This window comes from Spermophilus citellus, assembly GCF_964194105.1.
Source record: "Spermophilus citellus genome assembly, chromosome: 6".
In the NCBI taxonomy this organism is placed as follows: domain Eukaryota; kingdom Metazoa; phylum Chordata; class Mammalia; order Rodentia; family Sciuridae; genus Spermophilus; species Spermophilus citellus.
This window is the reverse complement of record NC_138187.1, coordinates 114,613,612-114,625,899: the sequence shown is the minus strand read 5'-3', so window position 1 is coordinate 114,625,899 and position 12,288 is coordinate 114,613,612. Positions and strand designations below refer to the sequence as shown.

At 37.1% G+C, this 12,288-nt stretch overlaps 1 protein-coding gene across 7 annotated transcripts in view; it reads left to right on the top strand.

Annotated features, from left to right (window-relative positions):
* Nucleotides 1-2,927: 2,927 nt before the first annotated feature.
* DISP1 (dispatched RND transporter family member 1) overlaps nucleotides 2,928-12,288 on the top strand; it is a 204,952-nt gene continuing 195,591 nt past the window's right edge. For 2 of the 7 annotated variants that reach the window (XM_081298100.1, XM_081298097.1), the window contains exon 1: nucleotides 2,929-3,216. The gene's annotated coding sequence lies outside the window, so the exon portion shown is untranslated. Of the gene's footprint in view, nucleotides 3,314-12,288 lie in introns of all 7 variants that reach the window. The other 5 variants (XM_081298095.1, XM_081298099.1, XM_081298092.1 and 2 more) reach the window with 5 other exon arrangements.

Here is a 12,288-nt window from a genome sequence, read left to right as displayed (position 1 = left end):
GGAGTGGTTCTTACAATTCTGTAGTTGGCTGCTGTCATGATATAGATATGGCTAAACTCTGAAGTCCAGGAAGTAGGTGGGAGGAGGCTGAAGAGTAAGTACTGTGCTAAGGATTTCACAGTAACTTCCCAGGGCACTTCACTTTTTCCACATTAGAAGATCCATTAATTGGGAAGATCAGGAAAGAGGGAGAGAGAGAGGGAGAGGGGAGAGAGAAAAGATGATTTTATTTTTTCAAAATTTCTTACAGATTCTCTCTCTGTAACTATTGAGCTGTTAGACCTAAAAAAAAAAAAAGGAGGAAAAAACCATTATGATTAGCTAACGATTATTTTCTCCTCTGTTGTAATATATGGTTTCCAAAGTCTGTCTTTAGCTTTATTGTCTGCATGATTCTCCTTGCTCACGACATTTGAACACTAAATTGATCAAACTCTTTGGTAATTGTGGAAGGACTGGGAATAAAATACTGGAAAGATGGAAACTATGATTGGCATCTCTTAGACAATTCTTCTCTTCCCCTTTTTTTCTCTCTTCTCTATTTCTATTTTCTCTTCCTCCCTTCTGTTTTTTTTCCTTTTTGCTCAACCAACTTTGAACATTTTGCTTATACTTAACCCAATTCTAGATTGGCATGACTTTTCTAGGTAAGCATGCAAAGAGAGACCAATTGGAGTTCTGCATGTGAACTCTAAAATCAACACATAAGAGACCCCCCTACACACCCAATTTGGATGAAGTGTTAGCACATGGTCCAGCTTTGCTGTTAGAATGAGTATGTCATTGGCTCAGTGACTATTCAGTTGAGCAGACTGTCTTAAACAAGAATGTGATCTAAATACATTCCTTACAATTATTATGGTCACAAACAGCTGAAATGTTTTGCCTCTCTGGCTAGCCAGATGTAGTGGTATATGACTGTAATTCCAGTGACTCAGGAGTCTGAGGCAGGAGGATCCTCAGTTCAAAGCAAACCTCAGCAAGTTAGTGAGGCCATGAGCAGCTTAGCAAGACCCTGTCTAAAAATAAAACATAAAAAGGGCTGGGGATGTGGCTCAGTGGTTAAGCACCCCTAGGTTCAATCCCTCGTCAAAAAAAAAAAAAATTGTGTAGGAAATATACAGGGTTACCTCCTATAATCAAAGAACATAGGTCAGGTTCTATGTCCTTAGCAAAGGGTATTCATAGGTATTTTCTTTAGGGTACTGGTATTTGTATAACTCAGGGGATAATGGAGGTCTCCTCCCTGTGCCACATTTAAAATTCCTGATAAAAAGTCTAAAATTGTCTGATTTAGGTTGTGCCACCTTTGGAGGGGGTATGGTAAGGAGTATCCCAATTTAAGCAGCAAAAGTTTAGTATCCTGGGATCCCCCTTAGGCCTGGAGCAAACCACATTAGCTGGTTACTCTAGGATATGGTCACTGGTGCATATATGACCTTAAAGGGGCTGCCTCTATGTATTTCAGCCATTCATATAAAATTTTTTTTGATGAGCTATAGGGAAATATTTAAGCGTCTTGGCAACCCAGTGTACACACTCTCTCACCACAGGCATCACACCACAGACTCTTCTTTCTATTCTCTCAGAGACATATCTCCCACTACATGATTCATTTATTTCTTGTACCACCACAAATGCACTGCTAAACTTCCCAATGGGAGAAAACCTGATGCCATGTCCTCCCACTCCATCTAAAGGTGCTGTCATGCCCTCTATGCACAGACTTTTTACATGAGGCCTTTTGCTCCTTTTCTTCTACCATAATCTTACCTCCATATAGTGCAACATATCCTGTTGCTGACAAAAGGGAAAAGAAAATGAAGGCAAAATTATACGATTTTGTTTTAAAAATGAAAAGGGGGTGTTTGATACGCAAAAGTGGGTTTACTGAACAGTAGCAGCAAGCAAGAAAACAGTAATAGATGCAATGGTCCTCATTATCCTGGTTGGTAATGAATTCTTCTCTTCTGGGCCTTTCCATGGTTCCTTGTGACCTTGGTTGACACCTCGTTGTTTCAGATGACTTGCCAAATGAGGCAATGTGAAGGGTATGAACTCCGTGGTTCTGCCTTTATAGGATTGTAGAAGGCATCCCTTGCCTTCACTTTTGGGTATGACACTTTGAGAAAGCACCCGCCAAGAGTGAAACACATTCTATTCATGGCATTTTCAGGTTTGTATTTTTGTTTGATGACTAGGACAATCACCCTGGTCACTTTCAGGACTCATTATTTATTCTCTGAAGTGATCCCACTGATTATATGATATGGAGTCTGAAGTCAAAATTCCTTAGCACAGGTACAGCAGTCTTCACCATCTGGCCTGGACTCCTCTTACTGTGCTTGTTCTTGCCTCCAGTGTCTTGGACTTTGTAATTTTGACTGTATTCCCGCTCTGCTGGGTGTACAAGCTCTCACTCCCCGACATCCTTCTGCTCTGTTCCACTTTGCCTGCCTTTTAATCCTATTCATCCTTTATTTCAGTTTCAACTAAAGTGATTATTCCTAGAAGGCTTTCTCTACCTACTGTCTACACCTCACCATTCCCTATAGCACTGCCACAATTCCTCCAATGATTGATGGTTTGGTTCCACTTGTTTGCTCATAAACCCGTGTCCCTGTACTAGACCAAGCTTCTGGAGGGACAGTCCGCTGTTTGGTTTATTCCATGCGTAGTTCATTGCCTTGAATTTAAGCTCCAAGAGAATTTAGGGTTTTCCTGCATTCACTGTTATAGCCTCAGCATTCACAGCAGTGCCTGATTGTTGCATAAGTGATATATACATAGCATAAACATCTGAATTAATGAAAAAAAGAAATAGTGCCTTGCGGTGTGATTAACCTCTGTTTTTGTTTATATCAACTTTCAAGTAGATTGTGAGGACAGAGTTCAGTGAGTCATCTCGCTCCTCAGAGGACCTGAGCAGAATGACACGCTTGGTCCTCCTGCTTCGCAGATCGGTTAACTGAAGCACTGGAAACTGCAAGAGCGAGAGAAAAAGGAGCTTTTCGCCGCTCGCCTAGGCCTTCCAGGTCAGGCTGAGGTGCCCTCTCCGCGAAGTCCTTGCCACGCTCCCACCGAGACGCAGCGGTGCGGGGCCGCGGAGCCGCAGCCTGAGCGGGCAGGGGCGGGACTTCCGGTCCCGCTTGCTAACGCCGACCGCGCCAGGCGGAAGCCCGGCTCCCGGCCAGGATCCGGGAGCCCGGACTAGAGGTGAGTTCGGAGCCGGAGCGCCCCGGGCACTTGTCTTCTCAGTGGATGCTTCTTGCGCGCTGTCGCGCCGCGCCGCGCCGCGGGACTGGGAGACCGGGTAGGGAAGGGAGAGTCGGCGCTCCCCGCACGGGTGGAGGGACTGCTGGGACCTCTGGCTTGAGGAGTGGGGCCAGGACTGGGAATGGGGATTCGGGAGAGCCCCCAAGGGTAGCCGTGAGGGTCTGGGAAGGAGGCACCGGGGACCCTGAGGCGAAGAGGCCTTGAGACAGGGGGCTGCGATGACACTGGACGGAGATGCACGTCGGAGGAATGTGGGGGTGTGTCCCGGGTCCTGGAGGATTTTCTGGGATGGTGGCAGGATATGGCAAAGGTTGGCTTCCAGGGAGAGGTTTAGAAACGGGGTGCGGGGTGCGGGGGAGCTCGCTCCTTTTCTGAGGGTCCTAGATGAGAAGGACATCTTGACCTAAGGAATCAAGAGAGATGACTGGTTACCGATTGGATGCTGAACTCGTATTGCTTTATTTGCAATTAGTTCTGCTTTTTTTTTTTTTTTTAAATGTATTCCCGCCCATCCAGGTAGATTTCGGGAAAATATTTTATATTCTTAGGAAAAACTTGAACTCGTCTTCACCCAGATCCAACTTTGCTGCCTTTGTCAGACTGATAGTATTTTAAATCTCTGTTCAGACAAGTCAACCAAAGTTTTCCTTTTGGACTCCTGTCTACCTTGCAGAGTTTAGTTTTTCTTATTTCCTTTGTCATGGAATGAACTTCTAAATGTGTTTAGGATGACTGTGATAATCACCGGAGGAACCCGTGCTGTCAACATTACAACTTAATTGTTTTTCTGCTCAACATTGTAACATTTTTGGATGTTAAGTGACTTGGATTTTCGCCACCAACGGAGCAGCTAGGTAAAGCTAGGGAAAGTCTTTGATGGAGGGTGATAGCTGATAATAGCTTCAGGTATTTCACATTTCCAACGTTAGTTTTTTTTTTTTTAAGTTTTAAAAACGATTTTTCTGGTCAGATTTGAATTATTTCAAATAAACTAGAAAATTTGTATTTATTACTACCCTGGTGTCTTGCTATTTTATATATAAATTCTTGATAGCCTTGAAAATCTATATACTTGAGTGATATATACAAGTCCTTATGTTTAGGAACACAGTTGATATTAATTAGTGTAAATCAGTATCTAGTCATAAACCAATTGCTTTAACATGTAGATGAGCATATTGAATAAATTTTCAAATTAGATAATGAAAAGATGACAGTCATCTCCAAAGTTACTGCATTAATTGCTATCTTGGTTACTAAATGTATCTTAATTTAATCTCATTTCTTTAAGTAGACTGTATGGTTATCTGATGAGGCTTGATTTTATTTTTGCATTCAACTTTGGTTTAAAAAACTGTGTTCCTTCCCTTGTGTTTTAGAGAGGTGCACACTTAAGAAAGCATGCAAGTCTTCACACTTTAGTTTATGGTTGGAGGAAGTGCTTCTTGTTGAAACAGAAGAGCATCTACCTTCTGTAGCAAGTTTCTAGTTATATTTCTGAATGTTTTGAAATTTGATTGCCTGATGTTTTGGAAAATCTTTGGAATGTTTCTTTGTTCTAATTGTTGAATAAATCTCTTAGCTTACTCTTTAGATAAATTGTTATTCTGTAGGATTGATATGTATTTTACAGTGTAAGCAATAATGGCAATTTTTGATTAGATGCAGCAAATTGGTTGGTTTACCTTGGGTTCCCTGTTTAATTTTTCTCCCTGCTGCAATGGAATATGTATCTGCATTGTAAAAACTACCAAAACAGTGCTAACCTGAACAGTGTCTTTGTATACACATACTTAAACATTTTGTTTTTCTTAATCACCAGTTTGTAATATATCAAATAATTTGTTATATTTAGTTCTTTGGTTTCATGCTCTCTGGTGATCAGTTTTATTATTATATAGTACCTTCTTAGTTATCTGCTTCCCTATAGGAAGCTATTCCCTGCCAATTGGTAGAATCAAGAGAGTTTGATACAGCTGAGGAATATATATCTTTTGACTAGGGAGCTTCCAGAATGCTGATTTTGCCAATTTACCATGCAGCTGCTGTACTGCCAATGATACAGAGTGTGGCCCTCATCCCTTCCTTTAGGATCACTTTCTGTCCCTTTTTCTCTTCTGAGTTAGACCTTTTCTCTCGGTGACTAAGATGACCTGGGCCTCGGGATGACTCAAAATGGGACCAGAATGGTCAAATAAGACAGCAGTCCTATTAGAAGGATCCCGTCTATTCTGTTCAATATGATCCAATAAATCTTGGCAACTTTTCCTGCCTTTTGGAAGGAAGTTATGACTGTGAGCCATGGGTTTAGATAGTTATTGTTTTAAAAATAATTTTAAATGCTAAATCATAATTTTCTGATTATATAAATGGACTCCATTAAGTTTTGCTTAGAGGGATCACATTAAATTATACTTTAACTTTCATATCAAAGTAGTAACATGTCTCTCAATTACAAATAATGTAAAAAAATACTCCCATTCTTTATTGCTATTATTAGTTAAATTTTTTTTCTCTGATATTCTAAGGAAAAAAAAAGAGCTATTGGATAAAAGATTTGGGCGGATGTAGGAAAGTTGACCATTACAAGTTACACACTAGAAGCTGTCTGCTATGATTTTAAGGGGTAATTTAGTAGTGAAGTGGTTTAGAATTGCCAGCTCCTTGTGATAATATAACAGAAAGACTTAGAGTTGAATTTTATTATAGTTTTAAAATAACAATAATATCTATGTGTGTATATGTGCACTCGTATTTATTGCCTGCAGGTGATGGGTATTATCTCCCAGGAGAATGAGGGGGCAGAGCTTTTGAAGTTGAAGTTTATGTGGTCATTGGGAATCATGGAGAGATTTGAGGGAGGGATTGAGACAGTGATAGTTTATTTTAGCACTAATATTTTCAATATTGAGAGGAGGAAGGCATGGAAACTAGTGAAAACATTATAGATGGGATAAGTCAGAGGACTGTATATATTATATATCAGTTAACTTGTTTTTATCTCAGGAGGGAAGTGAGAGCAGGCCCTAGAAGGTGATAAAAAGTTAAATTCTCAACTTTCCCATAATAATGACTATGCAGATAGTATCAGAGTCAAGTCCTAATATTTTAATCCCAAAGTAATTGAAAAAAATTGCAAAAATAAAAAAAATAGTACAAGGGACCACCTATATACCATTTATTCAGATTCACTTATTAAATTTTATCCCATTTGCCTTATCATTTGAGAACAAGAAATGTACTTTTTCTTGTTTATTTTTCACAGTGCTGGTAATTGAACCCAGGTCTTCACAATGTTAGGCAGGTGCTCTACCTTTGGACTTCACTCCCAGCCTACAAAAATAAAAATAAAAATTGATTAAAGTAGAATGTTCATATTAAATATACTCCCAAGTTGAATTGCTAAGTTTATTTCTTCTCTAATAAATATTTATTAGCTCTAATTTGCTGAGTTCTGGAGCAAGAAAATCCCTTGGGAATTAATCTGATTTAATTCTCTTAAAGATTATATATATTGACCAATCGAGGACAGGTGGGTTTTGATTCCTGAACTCCTATAGACTCTGTCAGTCTTAGCATCCTCACAGGTAGGAATAATAATTTGTCTGTTGTTTCATGCTTACACATTTTTATTTGACCTTAGAGAGGTATGTAAATATTCTTCGTTGCGCCTACTTGAAATCTTACTTACATTCATTACAAAGACCACCTTATAATCTCTTTTTAGTTATAGAAAACAACAAAACAGCATATTTTTTAATGGGTTTCATTCACTTTATTATTATTATTTTTGTATAAAAACCCTATGTTGTAGCCACTGCAAAACAGCATCTCTTTTAAGAACACTTAACCTATTATGTATCAAGTATCTTGCTAACTTATCTATGATGAGACTATTCCTTTAGGATTTCTATCTGAAACACAATTTTCTTTAGTCTAATTACAAGGTCTTATCTTGACTGATCTTTTAAGATTCTAGGTTTTTATACCCTTTTTAAGTGGGTTGAACAAAGCCTAAAAGAGTCTAATGTGTAATAACAATGATAATTTATGTATAAATTGTTTATGATGTGGTTTTCTTATGTAGTCATAGGGCAGGAAAGGTGGTTTCTTTACTTCAGAGATGGAAAATCCTGAGTTCCAGAAAGGTTAAGAGACTTCCCAGTGCTGTTATGGAGCTCCACGATATTGGACTAAAACGTCATCTGCCCTGAGATGATGATCTGGCGCTATGCTGTTTGGACTTTCAGCCTCTAAAATTGTACATAATCCCATGTCTTCTGACCCTAAATCTAGTTATCCTTTTGATAGATTCTACAAGGACATACAAATAAGATTCAATCTACTTATCTAGGAGATAGACCTATAAAATGCATATTCAGTAATAATATAGAATTGTGTTCACCTTATAAGAAGTAATGGTCCAACAATGCCTTCATCAGACATGTAAAAGAGCGCAGACAGTTATAAAAGCTATACTAACAATGTAGTGCATCCAGAATGATATGATTAGAATGGTGAGAAATCTATGTACTAGTATTATGTAACCCAGAGAAGAGACAGTTATCTTTAAATACATGACAAAATCTTGTGTAGGGAAGAGAAAGTAGATATTTTGGATTGCTGTGGATGACACATTTGGAGAATGGATATATATCTCCTACACTACCTATCTGTATCTATGTATCTGTTTCTATAATATATCTATATCTGTTTTTTTTTCTTTTTTTTTGGTACTGGAGATTAACCCAAGAGCATTCAACCTCTGAGTTACATCACAGATTTGTTTTTTATTTTGTTTTGAAATGTGGTCTCACTAAGTTGCCCAGGCAAGCCTCAAACTTTGTAACCTTCTTCTTTAGCCTTTTGAGTAGCTGGGATTGTGAATGTGTTCCACCATACCTGGAAAACATATTTTTAAACCTTAGAATCCATTGACTTTCTTATTTCGTCTCCTCTGTTACCACCCTGACTTGTTATTAGGGAAATAGATTATTTGCTGACTGAACTTGTTCTCCAAACAGGCTTGTCATCCATTTTCTGAATTTGTTATCCATAGCAACACAAAATATCTGTTTTCTCTTTGCTACACAAGATTCTGTCATATATTTAAAGATAACTATTTCTTCTCTGGGTTAAATAATGCTTTCTCATCATCCTGATCATCTCATTTTGGAAGCACTAGGTTTTAGTATGGCTTTTGTAATTGTCTTCCCCCCTTTACATGTCTGACAAGGTGACAAATGGTTGTACCATTATTTCCTATAAGATGGATACAATTCTATACTCTTATTGAATATTCATTATTATTGAAGTTCCAAATTGCCTTAACATTTCAGCAGCCCATCTTGTTCCTATATTAAGTATTTGGTGAGCCAAAGCTTCCCCAATTTTTGTGGGAACTCTCCATTAGTCTGACCCTCAGGTGCTAGTAATACTGATTTTTAGGTTGTAATGCAGGACTTTTACATGTATTCCTGTTAAATTTTATCCTTCCTGTGTTTTAAAAGTTCATCATTTCAGCCTGAGAAAGATACTTTGGTGTCAATTTCTTACTCATTTATTAGCAATTCTTTTAAGCTTTGTCTTCTATATTTATCCCTTAAAGCTTGTGTTTAGTCAAGGCTGGTTTTGGATTAATAAGGGTGATTAATGATTATAATGAGAAAATAGTATTGCTAGTTTGTTGACATTGTGTAGAAAGTACTAACCTAAAAAATAACAATCTGGCATTTATTTAAAATGCTACAATATTTTAAAGAGGTTATAACATACAGGCATTTGTTAACCTTTAAGGAAAAGTACCTATTGGTACTTTTACTGTGTTAGTATTTCAACTAGGCTTTCCAGAGAAACAGAACGAATATCATATACAGTATATCCGTGTATTTTTTAAAAAGATTTACTATAAGGAACTGGCTCAGGCATTTTTGGTGGTTGGCAAGTACAGAATTTGTAGGTCAGGCCAGCAGGCTGGAAATTCAGGCAGGAGTAATCTTGAGGCAAACTTCTCTGGGAATCCTCAGCTTTTGCTCGTAATGTACCTTCATCTGATTAGATGAATCCAACCCACATTGTTGAGGTTAATCATCTTTCCTTTCAAGGCAACTAATTGTAGATATTAGCCACATCTACACAGTACTTGCACAGCAACATCTAAACTAGTATTTGATTAAATAACTGGGTCCTGTAATCTAGCAATGTTGATACATCAGACTGACACAATTAGTATTTAAAATTTGTTGGTGTATTAAATAAATAATGTGGCATATAAAATACTGCATAATGATTAGCAAACAGAAGAGTGTATATATCCATAACACAGTTAGCCTTTAATGGATTTAAAAACAACAAAGGCCAAGTTTTCATACATGTGTCAAAAAATGGAAAATGGACAAAGTAAAGGCCCTTGCCAGTCTTTGAAATTTGTTATTTTATAGATTACTATATTGTATTTTTTAAATTTAGGGAGCCTTAAATAAATTTAAAACTTTATAAGTTTTTCTGTTCTTATAATTCCATGCTCTTGCTAATATTTTTGCATAAAAATTCTTAGAGCTGGGAATTAGCTTTGAACTTAGTCTAATAACTCTCACTTATGTTTGAGAAACTGGTCTCAGAAAGGTGAATGATTTGCTCAGGTAACACAGCTAGTAAAGAACCAGGACTAGAGTTTGAGATTTCTTGGTTCTTAGTCCTAAGCCCTTTCTGTTATAATAGGGATTACAGTTAAGTGAAGCCAATCAAGGGCAGGCTTTATGAGGAGAGGATGATTTTGAATCTCAACTTCAGAGAATATAATTGGTAATTAAGAGAATGGAGGTGATTATTCAAGCCATTTAGTGACATTGGTGGGAGGGAGGATGAGCAGAGAGAAGCAGATGTGTCATAAAATATCCAAATGAACCACATATTTACTTGGGGAATACAGTGACATGATACCCATGGAGCTTAAAGAAATTTTGCAAGTAGCCAGATATTGGGTGATTCATAGGGGATGGGAACAGACCTTAAGGATATGAACATAGGTCCAATAGATGTCACCAAGAGAGCTTGTTTTCTGTAAGAAGTTAAGGGTAGATGGTGCTGATTTGGAAACCCTTTTGGACAAAATTATAAGAAATTTCTGGGACATCAAGAGAACATTGTAGGATGTAAGTGGATCCTTTAGAAGGTTGCCTGGTTTCAGGGATTAATTTGAGCTGAATTTAGGTAATAACAATAATGCCATTTGTTGATCACTTGCAAGCTCACGAGAGTCCTTGATCAAATTACTGCACTTTTTGCCTTACCTGCAAAATAAGCACAATAATGGTCATTATAGAGAGTAAACATATTGAATATAGGATGTGCTGAGTATAATGTCGTACTCAGTAAAGTGTAGCTTTTATTATACTCTACATAGCAATTGGTTGAGGGTCTTATTAGAAAGTAGCACTAGAATGAGATCTTTTTTCCCCTTATTTTTACCACTTCATGCCACCTCCACAGATCTTTAGTATATTGTTGTCTTCACATTTACTCTTTCCAGGCAGGTGCATGTCTCTGAAGTATGTATAGTGCTTCTCTATCTTTGTCGTTAGAGGGCCTGATCTTCGAATAAACTATGCAGTTTTAGGGGGGACACATTTCAACTGCAAATTCCATTTCATCAAATTGAAATTATGTACTACAGTGCTAATTCCAACTAATTTTATAACCTTCCTCCTCCTCTTTTTTTTCTTTTTTCTTTCTTTTTTTTTTTTTTTCTGCACTTAGGAAGATGTAGCTGAAAAAAGGAATGGAGAACACAATCCTTTCCAAAGGGTTCTTCCCTTCAGGATTGGAATAAAAAAAAAATCTATGAATGTCAGCTCTAGAGATAATTGGTTAAACAAAAAAGACATTTTCCCATGATAACTGCATATTAAGGCAGTAAAGCACTTCAGTATGTAAGTGACAGATTTTTTTTCTTATGTATAGTCTCAATATCCAGTAGTGAGATTACTAAGTATGAAGCATAGACTATCTGCCTCAACTTTGTAATGCAGTTATTTCTGAACCAGACTAGGAAACCATTTAGCTTATATTCAGAGGGTTGGTAGAATTTGCATTGACTCAGAGTGATTTGGTGTTTAGTTATCATTTTTCGGAACCTTTGCCACATTTGAAGATCTGTTAAGAAAGTTTCATTCTGGAGCCATTTCAGCTGGAAGACAGTGTTTTTGCATAGCTTTGTATGCCAGCTTTTAAGTTGAGAAATTCATGAATTTCTACATTTGTAAACAGAAGGAGTTCAGAAATGCTTAAGCTTAAGAAACAACTTTTAACTTTTTTTAAAGAAGTAAATAAACATTAAATTTTGAGTGATATTTTGAGTGATTTGTGTTTGAAGTGATTTAATAAGATAAAACAATTTATTTACAGACCTCAGTGTTTCATGTTACAAGTTTTCTACTTCACAGTCCTTCAGTTGATAACTTTCAATAATCTATAGTAACATTTGATATTCAATGAGAAATGCTGGCCGTTATTACCTCTAAGAAATCAGAGTAAGTTGTGTGTGGAACATTATTTGTTCCATAGTCCTTAGTGCATACTGTCTTGCAATTTCCTTTTTTATTCTGCTCTTTGACTTCCTCCTGGATAATGATACTTTCTTGTTTTACAAATGCTGATGTATTAAAGTCATCCATTTTTCTTTCTTTTGTCTTTTAATGCCCCTGCTCCATGAAATCTTTATTTTTCTCATGTTAGTCTGAATTTTTGATTAAATAAACTCAGAGTAAAGTGTGGAATTCCTTTAAAATACACCAATTCCAAAGTGTATTTTATAAATTTTACATGTATACACTCACATACATCACACATTTTATATATTAATATTATACATGTACACACACAATTTTTTTTCCATTACTGGGGAAAAATTACTGGGGATTGAATCTAGGTTTTTGTGTGCAAGAGCTCTACAGTGATCTATGTTCTCAGCCCTTTTATTTTTTGTTTTGAGATAGGGTCTCACAAAGTCAC